The sequence below is a fragment of the Thermobia domestica genome, chromosome 8, assembly GCF_964235325.1.
Source record: "Thermobia domestica chromosome 8, izTheDome1.hap1.1, whole genome shotgun sequence".
Lineage (NCBI taxonomy): Eukaryota > Metazoa > Arthropoda > Insecta > Zygentoma > Lepismatidae > Thermobia > Thermobia domestica.
In genome coordinates this window covers 285,885,384-285,893,513 of record NC_137461.1, presented here as the reverse complement: position 1 = coordinate 285,893,513, position 8,130 = coordinate 285,885,384, and positions in this window count along the sequence as shown.

The window sequence follows — 8,130 nt, the reverse complement described above, 5'->3', positions numbered from 1 at the left end:
AGTGTACAGTTCTCATGCACTGTCCTGTCCCGTTCCTTTTCAGACTTTCACATTGAAACTTTATTGCGTAGTCTTTTTAAATTCAGACATGGCGTACTGTGCCCCGACAGACCTCCTTGAAGAGAAACCAACCCGGTCGTGGCTCGTCGGCCGCAATCCTTCGGCTTTCTTCGGAGCACACGAAGTGATGCGAAGTCGACTAGAATCAAGGAAAGCAGTAACAGCATGGTACATTATGTGGAATTAAACTTCAGGGAACGGGTTGGTAAAAGAAGCAGCTTTCTAGAATCGATTCAGCGTCGCAACAATAGGTTCCATCTACTCCGTAAACCTTCTATTGAGACCGGAAGTGGTTCAAATTACCCATTTTAAGCTAAACGTTGACGCCCCAAAGTACAAAATAGCAAGAGATAGGATCTACTGCCGAGCGATTTCCTGAAACAAATTCAGCGTCTTTAACACTAGATTCCGTCTACTTCGTTAACTCTCTATCCATACCAGAAGTGGTTTGAAATTACAATTTTCTGGTTTAACGGTGAGCGCCATATTGCAAAAACGGACATTGATACCGAGAAGCAGTTTTCTGCAATCGATTAAGTGTCCCAATACCCAAGAACAGTGGCGTATTCAGAAGTTCATCAAAGTGAGATTCAAGCTCCCAAGTCTACATAATCTTAGGTGTTTTAAAACATATCTTAACATGGTAACTTTATTTATTTATTTATTTATTTATTTATTTTTGCATAATAAGGGTGATCAGAAAGTAAGGTTACAAAACCTTCAGTCAAGCGTATATATATAATTTCATACAACCAATACAGCCAACAGATAGTACATACATTAGGTTATTTTTCGACATAGTCTCCATGTCGGTTGAGACACTTGTCGCATCGTGGGATGTGTTTGAAGATTCCCTCCTGGTAAAAATCCTGTTTTTGCGGGTTCAACCACGTTGTCACGAAGTGTTTCATCTCCTCGTCTAAAACAAAATGGATGCTAGATGCTCCTTCAAGTTGCTCCAAACGAGGTTCGGGCTGTACGCAATGTGATCGATGATATACCAGCGAAACTGCTTCAACAGCGTGGTGATTCTTCTGTACGTTGTATACGGGCGCGCGTTGTCGTGAAGGAAGATGACATTCTGCGATATGCTCACCAAACATTACAGTCTGTTCGTAAACCTCTACCAGTTGCTGGTGAATTTCAGCCGCGGTTACACGTTTGGTCCACAGAAATCGAATAACTGACCAGGTAAGGATCCGAATGTGGCACTCGAGTTGCCGAACGACATGTATCAGATATGAAAGAGAGTGTGAAACTATGTACATATGCAAATTTATAGCGGCTAAGAGTATGATGGAAAAGCAGGAGAGCCGGAAGAAATATCGTCAACCGTAGGGCCCAGCATCAGAGAAAGCTAAGGAATTACTTGTTCCGTGCGTGAATGGCCACAGAAATGAAGCTGACATGTTTTGTAGTGGATGCATAAGATCTGCTTTATGTAATGAACATCATGGCTGCCATATTGAAAGTGGACATCTTGAATTTGGATTCACAGTATGCAAGATAAAGTGGTCATGTGACATATGAAATAGCACTAAAATTTTACCAGGAATACATTGGTGTTGACCATTCTGTAGTAACTGTTGTGAGTGGAGAAATAACATGCAAGAAATACGCATATAAACTCTGTGATATAGACTCAATAGTATGACGCAAAAGCTAGAGTTTGGGGAACCCTGGTTTGTATACAGACCAAAGGAAAAGTGTGTTTACATGCAGAATAGTTGCGGGTAAGGGAAAGATGGTCATTGACGACAGAGAAAGAAGAGACCAAGGGTGAGTCCGTTCCACCTACTGTGTGTCCAGTTTGCAGACAGAAAATAACTCGAGAAAGCTCATTCGCTAATATCTGCGTTATCAGTGAAGTAGTCAAGCAAGATAGAGTGGTTGGTGGGAAGGTAAATGTGCCCTTGATCGGCGAGCCACTGTTGAGGAAGTGCTAGAAAATGGCAAGATATATTCTAATTCATCATATGGAAAAGTTATTTCTTCTTGAAGGCATGAATATGAATCCCGGAGTAATTGTGCCATTATTAGTGCTTGAGTTTGGGACGTGCAACAATAATCCCTTTGCAGAAGATTAAAAATGTAGTTTTTAGTGAATATGATACAGTGGTCGAAGAATATCAAACGGTAGAGGTACATAATAGGGAACAGCTCTTGTGTTTTCATCACACTCTTATAGATACTGTTTACATAAACTGTCCTTCATAAATTGGTAGGTACCTTTATCAGTATACTTGGTTATGCGATGATATATGTTATTTTCTTGGAGAAAAACCACCTCGTAATTGTACTTGTAATTCTCATCCCTCCTTTGTGTCAGGTGTTTTAACGTGACAACAACTATACATCTTTAACACTACAATATTACCAGCTCTTTGCATATGTAAATGCTCTTTGTAATCTTTTTCTAGATGTGCATCTTGTGTCAACATTATTCCGACAGGTTATTCCGCAGTTTGTTCAAATATCCCCTCACGACTTTCTTGCACGTTACTTCTCAACTCATAATAAAGTCACTACAAAATGGTTAATACCAATGAATTCCTGGTAAAATTTCAGTGCTATTTCATATGCCACATGACCCACTTTCTCTTTTACATTGTGAATCCGAATTCAAGATGGCCACTCAATATGGCAGCCATGATGTTAATTACAGATATAGCAGATCTTATTATGCATATACTATTAAACATTTGACCTTAATTTCTGTAGCCATTCACGCGTAGAACGAGTGATTCCTTAGCTTTCTGTGTTGCTGGGCCCTCCAGTCGGCAAAATTTCTTCTGGCTCTCCTGCTTTTCCATGTTGCCCTCAGCCGCTATAAATTTGCATATGTACATAGTTTTACACCCTCTTTCATGTCTGATACATGTCGTTCAGCAATTCGAGTGTCCCATTTGGACCCTTCCCTGGCGAGACCATTTCTTCGCGAGACCAGTTTTCCAAACGAGTCGCCATTTGTGTTTACCTAAACTCGCGCCGTAGGTGGCTGAGACTGCACAGTTGCCAACTCCATGTATTAAAATTACCATACACTTCATATTCCTCTATAACAGACGAGACTCTAGAAATATCGGCCTTGCAACCTTGGTTTCTGATCGTCACTCGTGTCCTGATTAAGGCAGTGGTCATTAAAATTCCGAAATCTCTTGCGTACGCCCAAGTATATGTTACATGTCCATTTTAATCTCTCTGCTAAAACCAAAAGTTTAAGAAATTTACCGTTTCCTGTTTTCAACATTACTTTTCACAGAGACAAAATGATAAGAGATAGTGAGAGATATTTTTCGTAAGAATGCATCGTCCCAAAAGTAGATTCTGTCACCTCTGCTAATCTTCTATTCAAACCGGAAATTGTAGAAATCAACCATTTCCGATTGTATGTTGATTACTGAAGAGAAAAAAATGGTAATAGATAGCGAGAAGCACTTTCTTGTGTGCAGATTAGTACCGCAAAAGTATGTCCCATCTCCGAATTTATTCCTCCAGTGTATTCTAGTTTGCTTCCGTGTTGGAATGAATCACACAATTCATTTTTCTCTGATAAACGCAGCAATAAAAATAGTACAGAAAACTATCATCCAGTAGCTATGTTACCAACCACTGCAAAGATATTTGAAAGTGTTATTTATGATCAAGTGATGCATTACCTGCAATTTCAATATATAAAAAAGCCCATCTACAGAAGAGATCCACGGTGGCTAACTTTACTATCATCTCAGATTTCATAACTACTCAGCGACACCAAAAACTATGGATTCGGCAATAATATCGGTCAATTTAGATGATTTTATATATCCCCCTCCCCCATGTTGCAGAGCACGGCATCGGAAGTGTCACTGTTCATCTCAGCTACCCCGAAAGCTATGGATTCCACACTCATATTGATCTTTTTTTTATAATGTTTATGTATCTCCCATTTCCCCCAAGTTGTTGGGTTGAATTTGGATGTAAACGGGATCGGAAGTGTCACTGTTCCTCTCAGTGATCCCAAAAACTTTAGATTCGATACTAATATCGGTCATTTTCGATCATTTTTAAATATCTACCCCCTTCCCCTTTCCTAAGTAGCGCCGTCAAAGTGATATAATAAAAACCATGCCAGGTCCGAACCTAATCTATGTTGAAAATTTGATCGAAATTGGTCATTTGGTTCAAGAATTATTAAGTTTTATTTATTTTTTATATCTTCCCTCATCTTCCTCCCCTAAGTTCTACTGTCCAAATGAATAGATAAAAGCACTCCCAGGCCAAAACCTCATCTTTGTTGAAAATTTGATCGAGATCGGTATATGGTTCAAGAGATTAAGTCACAAACATAGTCACTTTCAATTTTATAATATAGATTAATGATTTGCCACTTTATATTCATATCTATATATATAAAAGAGAACGCACAAATCCTTTGTGAACTCATCACGCTAATACGGCTGAACCAATTTCTTTCATTTTTGGGGGGTTATTAGGATTTGGACCCTAGATGTTTTTTATCATATCACTTTAATTTTTAATTACCAGTGTCTTGAGATAATTGACCATTCAAGTGTCCATACGTACAAATCCTTTGTTATTAGTTCATCATAGGTAAAAATAAACGTATTTATATGCAACCCGCATGACCATGTGACTCGGCGGGTTAACATAAATGACAGGCGATATAATGTTAACATTTACTGGAATCTACTATGGTTTTTATCATATCACTTGAAAGCGAAAAAGTAAAAATTATCTAATTAACAAGGTTTATTGCGTTCCGGGGTGACCGCAGCGAAGCGGGGTGAACGCTGCTAGTTCCTGATAAATTATTTTTTGCATCTGATTTGAAAATATTCGTAAATGTGAAATCTACTATAGACTGTCAACTCTTGCAATAGGATCTGGCCAATATACTAAAGTAGTGTGCTAGCAATCAGGCCCGTATCCACGGGGGAGCTAGGGGGGCCGGGTACCCCCCAAACTTTGGCTGGCCCCCTAAAAGTTTTACGGTAGGCTTGCAAATGAACTATAATATGGTGATGAAGTATAATATGATTGGGTCGCCCCCCCCCTAAATTTTTGGACTGGCTACGGGCCTGCTAGCAATAGACTTGAAATAAATATTAATAAGTGCAAAAACATGATATACAGTACACGTGAAAAGTACATATGAGAGTACTTACTCGATTAATGAAATAAGTTTAGATGCAATTCAAGATTTAGGTGTGATATTTGACAATAATAATAATAATAATAATAATAATAATAATAATAATAATAATAATAATAATAATAATAATAATAACCTTTTCGTATTAAGTGGCAAATATCACTTAGGATGCACATATAGAAACTTTTTTTTTTTTTTTTTAAATCAGAACATCAAAAGAATTACGAGTGATAACTCTTTCAAAGCACTTTACTTTTCTTACGTAAGATCCAAACTTGAATATGCCTCACTTGTCTGGAACACTTCTGTGAAAACACATAGTCAAACATTTGAGCAGATACAAAGCAAATTCTTACTTTTTCTCACATACAAAAGATTTTACCCAAAAATGTGAACTTTATGGTAATTTACTTGATAACTTTACACTTCGCACACTTGCACAAAGACGGACGTTGAACGACCTCTTTTTTCCTACACAGAGTTTTGCACAACAAAATAGACTGTACAGACATAATTGCTAAGATAATGATCCAGGCTCCATCCTTCAAAACACGCACGGGAAATAATGCCCTGTCCTATTGCAGGAAGACACGTACAAATGCATTGCATATGTCACGTACGTGGAGAATTTGTGCTACATACAGTACAATAAAATCAGTAAGTTATAAAGAGCCAAGGGGTGAGAGCTGGGAGGAGTGACATATATATATATATATATAAAATACAAAACAACTGATATTAGTGTGCAATTCATAGTTTTCGGGGTCGCTGAAATGAACAGTGACCGCTCCGTATGTCCTTTTAGTCCAAGTTCGTCCCCATCAGTAGGTGAAAAATAAAATGTCAAAAATGACTTAGATGTATCGAATTCTTGGTTTTCGGGGCGGCAAAACGTCTGACCAGTTTGAAATGTCTTGAAAGATAACTAGAACCCACTTCAAACTGGGATTTTTATTCATATCAATTGGATTCTGTAGGGGTAGAGTATTTCAATATTTAAGTCAAAAGTAGAGTATCTTCTATACTTTTATCTCTACACTTTTATTGAATAAGGGGAGAAGAGGATTCAAATATTTGCTATAAACCTATTCTCCCCGTGCGAAGAACGGGCATTTCAGCTAGTTTATTTATAAACAAGCTTCCACATAAGAAAGTAAGTGAGAGAATGACGCCCTCATCAAAGGCTTGGCATATCTTTCAGCCCGCTGCGGTGCCTTTTGACCCCAGTTTGAACTCGTACATTATACATGTTCTTATGGTGCTCTTTGGAGGTCCCATGTTCACTCTGTCCTTACGCAAGTTCACGGTGTAACTAAACTGCCACAACCAGGTAGTGTGTGGAATATACCTACACCAACAACTGACCTTCGCCTTATCTTCATTCGCATTCAACTCACAGTATGAGAGCCAATTGAACACTGACCTCCACAAAAAAGTGACAGAACTTTCTTGGTTACCTTTAGAGAGTTGCCAAGTTACCTCTATACACTGGCGCAAATCCCGGGGGGATGAGTGGGACGTGTTTCCTCCAATCTTGGAACTGGGGGGATTGTCCCCCCAATAATCCGATTTGAAATGTGTTCTTTGGGGAGCAATGTGATGATTTGTGTCCAATTGCCAAAAAGGAAAATGAGATGAAATTGATGTTCCCCAACAATAAGCCTCAAATCTTCCCACCTTCCACAGTGGCGTAACTAAAGGCTTGGGGGCCCTCCCGCAGACAGCGTGGAGCGGGCCCCTTCTCTACGTCCCACTTCACGATTTGGGGGCCCCCTGATGGCTTGAGCTTCTCCCCCGCAATGCGGGATCTGCTGGGCCCTTATTTACGCCCCCTGCTTCCAATGTTGAAGACAACTCTGCTCCCCTCATCTTCCAAAGTATTGTTTTTCAACTTCATAAATATTTTGAACATCGCTTTGAACAAGAAAGATTATGGGAACGGTCTTGCCCGTCTCCCCTAGTGCTGAAGACAGATTTGCGCCGCTGCCTCTATATATGTATAAAATATAAAAAGTAGTTCTGATCAATGCCTTGGCCAAACTGTTTAAGTTAGAAATTTTAAATTTGGGACAGTGCCTGCAAAGAATATGTTAGTGTTAGGTACCACTGGGGAAAGACTTAGAAATTCGACATGGAAATGGAGGAATGGAGGTTGTAATTATAATGTTAATAGAATGGATTATATTATAATATTATTAAGGAAATGGAGCGTAGGTTGGAATTATTTTAATACTATCCTTATATCCCTGAAACCCTTAAGATTAGAGATATAAAATTCGATATTTAGACCCTTCACGTAAAATAATTAGGAACTATTTCATTGCTTTTATATTTTTGATCTAGAATAGAAGAAAAAGGGATGTAGTGGTTGACTAAAATGCCCATACAAAGTATTCAAATATGGTGCAAGACTTCGAAAAAATGAAATTTCAGTTTAACGTTCCACCCAGTGGCGGCGATAAGGGCCCCGCAGACTCCGCGGTGTGGGGGGCCCGGACCTGAGGGGGCCCCTACAAAGTACACTCGGCAGGGCACCTTGTACATGTTATTTATAATTTTAATGCATTTTGAAAGCGTTTCTACATAGCCTATAACTAATTCTAACAGTTTCACTGAATTAAATAATGAAATAATCATTAAAATTAAATAATGAGGTATGACTGTGAACATGAAAGTCAGGCTGCTCTTTGCGATTTTTCAAAGATTTAATTTTCCAGTGTAACATTTGTATATTATTATATTAGTCTATTATGCCATATTTTCGTTATCGTGTATCTTAGACTACAATTACCGTGTATTACAATAAATAATCGTGTTTACCGGAAATATCTATTAAGAAAACAATTCGAGACATTGGAACTTGTTAGTTGAAGAAGACAGTTGTTTACTGAGTAGTTTGTCGGACTTGACTACTG